General features: G+C 42.9%; 1 protein-coding gene across 7 annotated transcripts in view; it reads right to left on the reverse strand.

The window, feature by feature from the left end:
• TCP11L1 (t-complex 11 like 1) overlaps positions 1 to 7,062 on the reverse strand; it is a 28,805-nt gene extending 21,743 nt beyond the window's left edge. For 3 of the 7 annotated variants that reach the window (XM_044425946.1, XM_044425944.1, XM_044425942.1), the window contains exons 1-2: positions 6,813 to 7,062; positions 3,761 to 3,869 (exon numbers count right to left, since the gene is read on the reverse strand). The gene's annotated coding sequence lies outside the window, so the exon portion shown is untranslated. Of the gene's footprint in view, positions 1 to 2,209; positions 2,949 to 3,760; positions 3,870 to 6,174; positions 6,724 to 6,812 lie in introns of those variants that run through there. The other 4 variants (XM_044425941.1, XM_044425940.1, XM_044425943.1 and 1 more) reach the window with 4 other exon arrangements.
• Positions 7,063 to 12,618: the final 5,556 nt, after the last annotated feature.

The raw sequence follows: 12,618 nt of genomic DNA on the forward strand, positions 1-12,618 counted from the left end.
CTTATGAAAAGCTGTCATAGCCACACATCCCAAGTCCAAAACTGTGGTTAGCTTTGGTGATATGGATACATTCCATATCAACAGTACCATATTGATAGTGGGTACATTCAAGACCAAGGCACCCTGAAACAGTTTGTATTACATCAAGGAACTATCTTTTTTTTGCTGGGAAAATTCAGTTCCCTCCAGCTCCCATGAAGACAGTAGCTAAGGAGCAGCTAAGTGCTCCTCAACCCAGAGTTATGCTTGGAGTCCCAGCTGACTACTGTGGCGAGGAGCACTTTCCACCAGCTTTGACTGGTCCATCAACTGCATCCTTATGTGGATGAGTGGAGCCTAGCAACAGTGACCCATGCTCTGGTAATCTCCCCACTGGATTACTGTAATGTGCTCTACATGGGGCTGCCCTTGAAGACAGTCCAGCTACTTCAGTTGGTCCAGAACAGAGCAGCCAGGCTTTTGATGGGGACTGGTAGGTATGCTCACATAATACCAGTCTTCTATCATCTGCACTGGCTACTAACTGAAGTTTATTTATTTATTTTATTTAAAACATTTCTATGCCGCCCCATCGCAACAAAGCCTCAGGGCAGCTCACAACACATAAATAAATACAAAAGTAATAAAATAAATACTAAAATTATACAATAAACAACACCCCCCAGTGCATTCTCGGCTCAAAACAAACAAACAAACAAAAACCCCTAGTTAATAAATAATTAACAGTTAAAATAAGTTTAAATAAAAAGGTCTTAGCCTGGCGCCGAAAAACAAATAATGACGGCGCCAGGCGGACCTCTCTGGGGAGCGCATTCCATAGATGGGTCGCCACCGCAGAGAAAGCTCTCCTCCGGGTGCTCACCCACCTAATCTCATTCACAGAGGGTTCCCGGAGGAGGGCATCTGCTGCTGACCTCAAGGGACGGGAGGGCATATATGGGTGCAAGCGTTCCTTTAGATAACCAGGTTCCAAGCCGTTTAGGGCTTTATAGGTCATAACCAACACCTTGAATTGGGCCCAGACTTCAACTGGGAGCCAGTGGAGCTGACAGAGAACTGGGGTTATATGAGAACAATGCCCAGTCCCCGTCAGCAGCCTGGCAGCTCTATTCTGCACCAACTGAAGTATCCGGACCGTCTTCAAGGGTAGCCCCACGTAGAGCGCATTACAGAAATCTAATCGGGAAGTTACCAGCGCGTGTGTCACTGTCGCCAGGCAGTCATGCTCTAGGAAGGGACGCAGCTGATGTATCAGCCGAAGCTGAAGGAAGGCGCTCCTCGCCACCGCCGTCACCTGAGCTTCCAAAGACAGCTCAGGGTCGAGGAGCACTCCTAAGCTGCGAACCCTGTCCCTCAGAGGGAGTGCAACCCCATTTAGGACAAGGCCCAAGTCCCCCATCCCGAGGTCTGATCCGCCCACCAACAGGACCTCCGTCTTGTCTGGACTGAGCTTCAGTTTATTGGCCCTCATCCAGCCCATTACCTCGGCCAGGCACCGGTTCAGCACAGCCACTGCCTCACCTGGGCTGGTGGAAAATGAGAGATAGAGCTGGGTATCATCAGCGTATTGATGATTCCACAGCCCACACCTCCTGATGACCTCTCCCAGCGGTTTCATGTAGATGTTAAATAGCAAGGGGGACAAAATGGACCAAATTAAGGTGTTAATGGCATATAAATGCCTAAATGGTTTAGGGCCTAGGTATCTGAAGGAGCATCTCCTTCCTTATACATCTGCTTGTCCCCTAAGATCCAGGTCTGAGGTCCTTCTTTGAAGAAGATCAGAAGAGTGATAAAGCCCCACCATCACCAGGTATCCAACCACAGAAACCAAGAGAGCCAACAGAATTGGCAGGGACCACTCCATGTCTTCTCTATTAGCTTGCAACTCTCTGGTCTGCAACCTGCTTTTCTATTAGCCTGCTTCCCACCCACAGAAGGACTGCCAAGGGAGGGGCAGAGTGCTCTATTGCTCCTCCACGGCCCATGTTATGGTAATAGATTAACAGACACTGTCATAATTTCTAATTTGCTCACTAAGTTCTGATTCCAACATTGTATATTTGACAAAGTTTTATCTACTTCATTGGAGGCATGAAGAGAGAGTTAGAATTCATCAACCAGTTCAATTCTTTCACTTGAAAGTTATTCAATTCACTTGAATTGAAATAACTGTTTTTTATCACACCATATGTGTTAAGCAGCTTACCTAATGCTGGGATGCCTGTAATCAGTAAAAGCTGCACTGCAAATGACTACTGTTAATAATACGATTGTCTTCATCTGCCCTCATATCCTCCATCCATGCTTTATAAATAAAACCTCAGCACTTCATCTGCTGAAATGGGCTATAGTTGATGAAAGCTTATGATGAAATGGCATTATTAGTCTTTAAGGTGCCACAAGAATCTTTGTTGGTTTTCCTGCAATAAATCAATGTGACTTCCTTCCTGGAAACCACTGCAAAAAAAATTTGACTTTCAGTGCATGCATGTCAACAAAGCACATCATGGGAACACAGTATGAGTTCTCAGATCATGTACCACACTGTATTCCTTCTCTGATGGGCTGTTATCACAAGTGCTTATTTTTGTCTTTTTACAGCGCAACATGAAGCAACAGGCAGAGGCCACTGAAGCGCAATGTCCTTTTGCTACAGCAATATAAAGCCTGTTCATTGCAGGACTTGACATGTTACTGTCAAGGAGACCAGGAAGACACAGAAAATATGATTTAATAAACACTGAATCTCTTATTGAATTCCAGAAACATTAAAGTTTGTTGAACAGAAGTGAGCACTCACAGTACCTTCAAAAATTATGAACCTACTAGATTCAACATATGAACTGACTAATTTCACATTTTTGCCGCATCACTACTTATGAATGAAAAAATCTGCAGCCAAATTAATTTGGGGAGCTGGACTCACAAGGCTGCACCACTCTACACTCCTAGAGTTAAAGCAGGTCAAATCCTAAATGCTATCTAATTGCAAGATACATAGCTTTTCATGTCCCTGATGAAGGAATGCTTGTGAAGAGATACAGAGCATTCCAAAGGGCTTAGCCTCATAGTACATCAAGAAGATGTACACAGAACTTCAGCGATAACACCTTACCTTTACAGGTGCAGAGAAAAACATCACTCATGTGCCTGCTTTACCACAGTCCTGCGCCAGGTTTGGGCTGTGACCCAGGCACTGTCTTTTGAGGAACTTGTCTCCAAATCCAGTCTCTCTAGTGAGCAGCTGATGCTATCACAGAAGAGGGGCCCCTGATTCTGAACAGATCAGGTGGGAAGCCTGTCTAGAAAACTTTTTGCTATGGTAAGGAACTTTGGCCAATTATTGAATTAAGCTCTTAAAAATCCACAGGTATATGCAAACACTAGAGGTTACGAACAATCTAGCTCAAAATCTTATTTCTTCTTTTCATTAACTCTGCCTTCTTTTTCAGAACTATACTGGGAAACAACACTTATTCATACTGAAATAGAACTTCATAGCTGAGAGCAAAACAAAAATTCAAGGAAGCATATGAATAATGTTCCAAAAAAAACCCAATCTCTTGCACTAGTCAGATTTTTTTATTTTTTAAATAAGGTAACTATTACCTTAATTATTACCTTGTTATCTATCCAAAGTAGACAATTCTTACTCCTAGTGTGAGATCCTGAATGGTAGAAAAATACCTCTGAAATCGGTTACCCAGTTATCTTCTTTTCCACTTTGCTATATAAATGAATTGTAACAGACACTTACTTTTTACTTAATCTCCTTGGAACAAGCCTTCACTTTACAGGAAAAAGGCAGAAAGCCAGCAAAACAATGCGTTGGAATGGTAATTCCAAACCAAACAGGAGCAGGAAGTCTGTAAGAAAGGCATTCCGACAGAGTTCAGTTCTACAGTACTTCAATGAGCAAAGGACAAAGCTGAAAAGATGCATAAGAGCTTGGCCCCTAAAGCCTTGTAACTATCTAATTTATAAGTAGATCTGGCTGTTTAAATGAAATTTAACTACAAGTAAATACAGAATTATTGAGAAAACAGCCTGATCACAACACATGGGAATTTAAGGGTAGGCTTTCACATCAGTTTCCCCCTAATCATTCCATGAAACCTAGTCTAAAATTGATTAGGGGAATATGGTTTGAGGACATGGCCAAATCAAACAAAACTTTCTATTTGGGAGGTGATCTAATACATTACCATCCACAAAATAAGAGAGATTTGTTACAACAGAGCTCTATCTAGCACCTGTTCCCAAAAGGTAGGCTTTTTTATTTTTCATGCTGCATAATAGATCTGACGGTACACATAGCAACACGCTTCTTTGCAACTATAGAAACAAACAGACCTGCTAGATCAGTTTTCCACCTGAAATGCTCTGTTATTTTTGCTATCTTTTATCTGCTTGTGTGAATAATGAACAAATCCTGGTTGTTCTATATCCACAATGCCTCTTTCAAACCTGCTAGTCACATTTGAGAAATGTCTGGAAACCACTCAGCACTTACTGACATTCAGAAGTTTCTCTTCCTAAAAAACAGCTTTGTATTGAGTTTTTCAGCAAGATAAAATTGCTTGGCAAACTTTATACACGTCATACTATAAAACAGAAATACCTCTCTCCCCTCCAGTTCTCTTTTCTACACAGTTCTTTTCTCCATTTTTAGCCTTTTCAACTCAGCTTTTCCTCTTGTTTATCAATATTGTATTGCATTTACATCCTGCCTTTTTTCCTCTTGTGAGGAACCCAAGAAGCTTACATAGACCTTCCCCAGTCCATTTTATTGTCACAATAACCCTGAGAAACAGGTTAGGCTGAGAGGTAGTAACTGGTTCAAAGTCATGCAATGAAATTCATGGTTGAGTGGGGGCTGGAACCCAGATCTCCCAGATCACCAGTCCAACACTCTTAACTTCCAGGCCACACTGGTTCTCACACTGGACACGCTGGCTTGTTTACTCATAGTTTTACTCTTCCTTTTTTATCCAGTGGCTTTCACTGGAAGCAACCTGGCTTAATTTGAGTTAGAACTTCAAGAGTACAGCTTCAACAGCCGTATCTATGGAGGGGATCACATTAACAGATAGGTAGTTGTAGTAGTAATAAGAAAAATATCTACAAGTTTGTGCTGAATGCATTTTCCTCAGCACTGAGTAACTGCAACAGCAGCAATCCAGTGAGGGAAAGCTGCCCTTATCAGAGGCCATAATTTCCACCAGGCAGGTGTAAGCCCTGGCAGTACCCCATTTTGGAAAGGCAGCGCATGAAATAGAGAAAGACAGGCTAGAACATAGCACGGGGGAAAGGTCTTTCCATTTCTATCATCTAAATTTTGCATCCCTGCCTAACAAAAGCAGATTATATCATCAAACCAGGTAGAATCCATAGCCATACCTCTTTAATGCCCTAGAAACATGCACCAATGTCTCCTATCTCTGCCTACTATCATACACATGACCAGAGGGGAGTACATAGCTCAAAAATAAAGAACCTACATTTGAAATCTGTTTGTGCAGACCCCATATACCATTCAAGGGTCTCTACAACAGGTTTTTCCTAACACACTTCTGACCTAAAACAATAAATAAACTTCTAAACAGACACAGATAAAACAATCCTGAATGTTTACGACTCTACAAAGTAAAAACAAAGAATACTAATGAGGAGATGCAGAATTCTTAAATAAAGTAAATCCTGTTACATTGTATGGAATTGTGGTACTTTGAGACAAGATCCAGTGGTCTCTAGTGACCACCGTATCCTCTGAAACAGGTAGGCAGGGTTGCAAACTTCTGATCTGAGTCCAGATTTAGTGCTCTGGGGTCTCCTGACAGGAGTCCCTGCCTCTGCACCAGGGCCACCTGTCTCTTGGTAGCCTCCCAGGCTTTCTAAAGTCCCTCCTCCCCGCCCCCAGGTTGAAAAGCTTGCCCTAAGGCTTAGGATATTGGCAGGAAAGGGGTGGGGGGTTGGTCCTGCCCTTTTAGCCTTAGTGTTGTCCACTGCTGGGTGAGAAAAAAGGAGTTTGGATCCTTGGTCTGACAGAGGTTCAACACACCCTGACTTGAACTCAGCGGGGCTAACATGCAGATACATATAGGATAGCAATATGCATCCGCCAATATGGCAAAGAACCATCTTTTTAATATAAACTCACGAAATACGCACCTTTCCCTTGTAATTAAAGCGTTTGCTCTTTGACTTAATGCCCCCAAAACGTCAAAAATAGCGGGATACCACCACGCTTTCACCGTATGAGGAACGTGAAGAGTGCAACCCTCCATAAGGGTAGCCGCGCAGTAGAGTTAATCCGGATTTTCCAGCGAGGGCAATGTTGTGTTCGTGAGTATGCGCGCCTGCGTGTTAAGGGCCATCACGCAAACCTAAGACCCTGACTCAGCAACGCTTTGAGAGGAAATAAGCAACACCAGTTTAGCTGTAGCGCCGGGTTTGGGGAACGTAGGGGGTGCTTCCTTTCCACAGAACCTGACCCTCTCCCTGACCGGGCCCCGCAGCCCCTCTTTTGAGCCCTGATGCTGTTTCTTGCTGCAAAGGCTCTCTTTTGTTTACTTGACATCCTAACCCAGCATGAAGCAATTCGGCAGCGAAAGCACGGCAGGCTCCCCCGCCCGCGCACTGCCCCAAGCAGGAACGGGAGCAATGAATGGGTTGCCGAGGAAAGGAAGCGGAAAACCCATCATCAGTACGCCCCTTTCCTTTCACACCTTCCCTTCCCCTCCCTTTTGCGCCCCTTCCCTTGGCACACTTTCCCTTCTCTTCCCTCACTATCCCGTGCGATCGCTTACCCCAGTGGGCGGCTTAAACGGAGGGCAACTTCGTGCATGGACGGCGACCAGCCCCCCTCCAAGCGTGTTCGACTCCGGGAGAAAAGGGCGCGGCGTCGGCGGCGCAATAACAATGGCAGGAGGGCAACGTAAGCCGAGGGAGCTCCTCATGGCCAGCCGCTGGCGGGCTGTGGGGCGCCGGAAGCTCCCAGTGCTTCTCAGGGCGCCGCCATGTCTGCGCGCGTCCAAGGCGAGAGTGGCTGCCGGGAAGCGCGAGTCAAAGCCGCGAGAGCAAGAGCAGCGCGGGGTCCTGAGCGGCACCGGAGGAGTGGCGGCGGGTCCAGCAGCAGACAGCTGTCAGTCATGAGACGGGGCTGTAGACCGACAGCGCGAGGAGCGAACGGAGCTCCCGCTGCCCTCCCGAGGGCTTCCGAGAGATCCGGCCGGCTCCCCGTGGAGCCCATTCCGGCTTGTTGCAGCCGGTGGGAGGGCGGGGAGAAGCAGGGACCGCCAGGCGAGGAAAAATGACATCCCAGTTTGTTCCCCTCCCCGAACAGGTACCGAGTCATCATATCTTTAGCAAAAGCAATTAAGAATCAAGAGTCAGAATCGAACCGGATTTTGATCAGACTCTTTTTCGGCCTCGGGGTTTCTGGGTTTTAAAGGAGACGGAGCGAATACAAAAAGATGGCATCGAACAGAAGCCCCCCTAACATGGTCCAATACATTATTAATAAGCATTCTTTGTTGGGTCTCATTAAAGGCCCGTGCGAAAGGCAGAGTTTAAAAGGGGATTGCAACGAACAGGCTTGTGGCACTTCAGAGACAGCACCTTTATTCTCCAGAAACAGAAATTAGTTAGGTTTACTTGTTCATATGTAGTGCAATCCTTTGCATGCACTCAGACATAAAAGCCCTGCTGCATACAATGAGATTTACTACTGTGCACTTGTGTGTGAGCTACCCTTTCAGCACGAATCTTCCAAGACAGTGCACAGTTAAGAAAATTGCAACGGTTATCATAAAACTACATTTGAAAACAATAAAAGGCATGGAAACAGCAGTCAGTAAAAACCACCAGACGCCAATAGGCCTAGACCCATGAGCAAAATAAAAATCTTCACTTGTCATCATAAGGTATCAAAGTTGCAGCCCATAAACCTCACTGGAGAAGTTGTTATCAATACTTGGTGCCATGACAAAGGATGTTGTCATTTAACATCCCATAAAGTATAAAGGGGCTGGGCAGCTTATGTGGAAGGAAATTAGGTTATGGGGTTTGTTTTGGAGTTTTTGTTCTTAAAATAACTTTTGTTAATGCATAGTTACAGAATTTGTCTGGTTTAACTTAGCTTTAACTAAGAGCTTCTGAGCGTGAATTTTTGCATTGTAAATTTAATATGCAGCGTTTTCTGGTCTTTAAAATATGTTAATAGAAGTCAACCCACCCCTGCAATAGGAGAGCAGGGTGACTCTTAATTATGATAATAAAGCCATATTGTTTACATTATTCTAGACTTAGAAGTGTATAGAATTTTTTTTTTACTGTCCAAAATAGAAGTTTGTTGCTGTCATTCAATTGGAAGGATGCTTAATGTTCTCAGTAGAAATGCAAGATGGATTCATGAGTTTCTCTTATCCTCAATATATGTTTTAGAGAACCAGAATGGTTAAGATTGTAACCTTTCCTTGGTTAAATTCAATTTGTTTCTGTTCTTTTACAGTTCCTTGTGAATATGTGACTGATTTTGCCACTGTCTGAAAATTTCCCATAGTCCAGAACTGTTTTCCATCCAGAAATGAAAAAAACTCATCCTGAAATGAAAAAAAAAAAACCTTGTTCTTGCAGGGTGGGCTGGTGGAATTATTTATTCTCATAAATAATGAGAAAACCTCAGAAAGAGACATACTCTTTGCAGAGGTAAACAAAGACTAACCTGCTTTTCTGGGTACCAAGAAGTAGCAAAGAACCCATTAAACATTGTCTGGAAGGGAGAAGGAGGACATCTTCAATGAGAAAAGAGTAATTTAGTTTCAGCTCTACTTGCAAAGCATTATATTCAGCCACTTGAACAAAGGGCAGAAATGCAACTCAAAGCTGCAAATGATTCCACCAGGCCAGAAAGCCATCCACAGGACAAAGTAATCACTTGAACATAAGAGCGCTCCCAACATCAGAAACTAGATCCAAAATTAGTTCAGCTAAAATGCTTGGCTGTGAGCTCACTGCACACTCACTAGTCATCCAAGTACCAAACATTGGGACATTTGGCTCATGCTGGATTACTATAGGTTGGTCACACCTTGCAACCATGCTTTGTACCAGGTAGCACTTTTATACTGATGGTTGTAATACCTAGGAAATTGAAATGCCTCCTAGCCTAACTATCCTTTTAACAATTCTCTGGGATAACCAGCCTTTTGCCATAAGTCAAATCTAAATATTATGTATAATAAGTAACATAATAAATATATCACTCTAGTGTCCACTGTGACTGTTACATGTCAGGCACGTTGTGAGAAGGCAAGATTGACTGGAGAAGACAATTGTGTCAGGGCAAATAGAAGGCAGAAAGAGAAGGGGAAGGGCGAATATGCGATGGATCAAAGAGTTTACGAAAGCTTAGCAGGACTGTCAAGGACAGGTCATTTTGGCAGGCATTTATTCATAGGGTACCATAAGTCAGACAATTTCGCGGCACATAACAACAGTAGAGTGCACTGTGTAGTATATATACAGCCCTTTTGTGCATTAGTATTTGATCCTATGTAAAAACCAGGATTAGCTAGCAGGTAGGAATTGATTTAAATCAGGGGTGAACATGTTCTCAAAGGGGGTGCATTGCCCACCAGCCAGAGCTCATGGGAAGGGTCATACCCTTCACCCACTACCACAAAAAAAAAACCACAGTGATTTTGGAAAAGGAAAAAAAAGTGTCAGTCATGTGCCTTGTTTACATGAAGAATTGTGTATCTGGGAACCTTCCAACAGTGCAATTTGCCTACCTATAAATTTTATATTTTTGTATTATATGTTCAAAATTATGTTTGGCTGTTGCCAGAAGTCATTCATCATTGTAATATTTTAGAGGTATCTGCACCTCCAAATGAAAGATATGTATACTTGGGTAACGATAGGAATTTTTCCTTTAGTAGGGTGTGCTGTTCATTTTGTGGGGACAAATCCTGGTTTGATGCAGCATGGTCAAGGAGGCTCAGGCTCACATTCTTCTTCTCACATGTGGTGAGTCTTTCCCTCCTTTAATAGTTTCACTGAAACCACAAAGTGTGGTTTGTCTCAAACCAGCGAAGGTATGACAGAGATATCAAAACGGGAAGAAAATATGTGAGCCCAAAATGTCCTCTTCCCCTTTAAAATTCCCTTCCCAAGGATGGAGTCAAAGAGGACAAATGTTACTTTTGTTCTTCACAACTGAAGTAATACACATGGCTATCTGAACAGGTCCCCATAAGACCATTAGGTCTAAAGTCTGAAATAAACTGTCAGAGCCACCAAAACAAGGGCTCAGCTAGGAATATAAACAATGTTGTCCATCTTTGGGTCAAAATCATATTAACTTCCATTCGCCATTCACTGTAATAGAGCTTAACATGTTTTACTTCTAATTATTATGTATGGCAGTTACATTTTCAAGTTTAGACTCTGATTTCAGTTAGTATTCTTAATTATTTTATATGTATAGTAACAGTCTGGGCTTGGATGTTGACTACTGGGTTAGGTATGGCTCCAACATGCCATATTGTAGTGTGAAGAGCAATGTTACTTGGAAAGGAGACAAAAGTATCCACGTTAGGTTGGACACTTTTGTCTTTTTAATGTATGCATTAATTTTGTTGCATATTTTGAAGTCAATTGCTTTGTGACAAATAAAAACATACTCTAAGTATTTTAAGCAATATAAAAGGATTGAACAAGGTAGCTCCTTGGTCATTTTTAATATGGTCTATTGAGAATCTTAAGTCATACTTGGCCTATGTAAGAATACAATTAGCCTTACATTCCCATTGTAAAACTCAACATCTAACCGTCAGTCTGTTTTCACTGATGCAATTCTTCTTGTGTCCATATTAGGTCAGAAGCAGTTGCATGGCACCAATAGTGATTTACAACTGCTCTCTTTAATCAAGGAAAGTACACAGAAACCTCTCATGCCAGTCCAGTTTCCGCTACAATTTATGTAGATGTTCTATGGCCAGTGACCACATTAAAGAACATTTTTATATTCTGTTCATTCCAGTTTTTTAACTGGAAACAGAGAAGCCCATAACAAGAATGCATTAGTGATTTTGATGGAATCAATGACTTCTTGCAAGAATTATGCACTCTTCTTTTGAGTCACTTAGCATCCAAGTACAAAGCAGCCTACACAACTCTAGGCCATGTGCTGGCTGTTCATTTTCTAAGCTGACACTTTATCAGTTTGGATATTGTGCTGTTAGCAAAACAGGCACCTGGATTCTTTGCCATGGGCATAAACTGCATTTAAGCATGCCGCTCCCAGATACAATTAAGTTGGTCAGAATGTAATGGGCTAAATGGAGGCTCATGTATTATGTACACTAAACAGGCAAAACATGAGGCTTTTTGTAGGCATTCGGCAAACAGACAAAAAGCACTAGGTTTTTTGTAACAAACACATAGCCCATATTTATGTTTACTTAGAATTCTATTGTATTAAAGGAGGCTTCAATGCAGGTTGGTGGACAGCAGATTGCTGTTTTAGAGTTTTAGGAAGGGCACTGCGTGACATCTGCCAATTACAATAAAAAAACTATGTGGGTTGGTTGCTGTGTGAACAACTCATGGCTCAGACAATAGACAGGTTCACTCTGGGTTGTTTGCCCCCATTCACTCTCAGCCCTTCCCGAGGGACTCCATGGCAGGGCTCACTTGCCTGCTCCCCAGTTCTATGAATGCAAACCCTTTTGCACTTGCTGTGGCTTTTTTGCCCCTTTAGCATTTTTATGGGAGACTGTGAAAACCAGCTGTCAAGTCCGAGTTCAGAATCTCCATTATGACAGTCCTGGCAACACACCAGACAACCTGTCAGTGGTTGGCAAGCAATTTTTGAAATTATTTTTGAAAACACAACAGATACAAATGTTCTCATTTAAAAACAGCTGCATTTGTGTAATTCTGGGAGTGTGGAAATCAAGTCTAGGGCTAGGCAAAGTCCTGGAGGATACCTGCAGGTACCAGTTTTGGATATTGACTGACTCCAAGAGGCCCCAAACAAGATTTTGCTTTGCTCTTGACAGAAAGGGAAAGTAAAGGCATGAGAGGTCTTTGCTTATAAAAAGGAGTGGTAAGATTAACACCCCCTTTTTCTTCCTTGCTCTGACTTTGCCCCCTTTCCTCCCAAGACTCTAGCAAAAGTGTATCCCACCCCCTTTGACAGCACAGTAATGGGTGTTTTCAAAAGTGGGCCATCACTGTAAATGTCCCTGCCAAGGGAACACAAAGTAGCAACCTATTTGGAAGGTTGCTTAGCCAGCATCCATGGCAGCAAGCACTTACCAAGACATTAGGTAGACAAGCACATTCATTCTGAGCTCTCAGAAGCATGCAATGTAGAAAATATGTGCACATTTGGGGCAACATTTCTTTTTTAAATGAGAAGCATCACGCTGTTGGCAAATGCTCCAATGCGCTATTTGGGCAAATGGAAGGAATGTCACTGACTGTAACGCTGGAGAGTGCAAAGATTTATCTCTGGGGTAAAAAAGAGGAAGAGGGAAAGATGTTACAGCAATGACAATGATGTTACACAAATGCCTTGTGATCAGAGCAGAGAGAGAAAACAAA

This window comes from Varanus komodoensis, unplaced genomic scaffold (genome assembly GCF_004798865.1).
Source record: "Varanus komodoensis strain SLA01 unplaced genomic scaffold, ASM479886v1 scaffold16, whole genome shotgun sequence".
Classification (NCBI taxonomy): domain Eukaryota; kingdom Metazoa; phylum Chordata; class Lepidosauria; order Squamata; family Varanidae; genus Varanus; species Varanus komodoensis.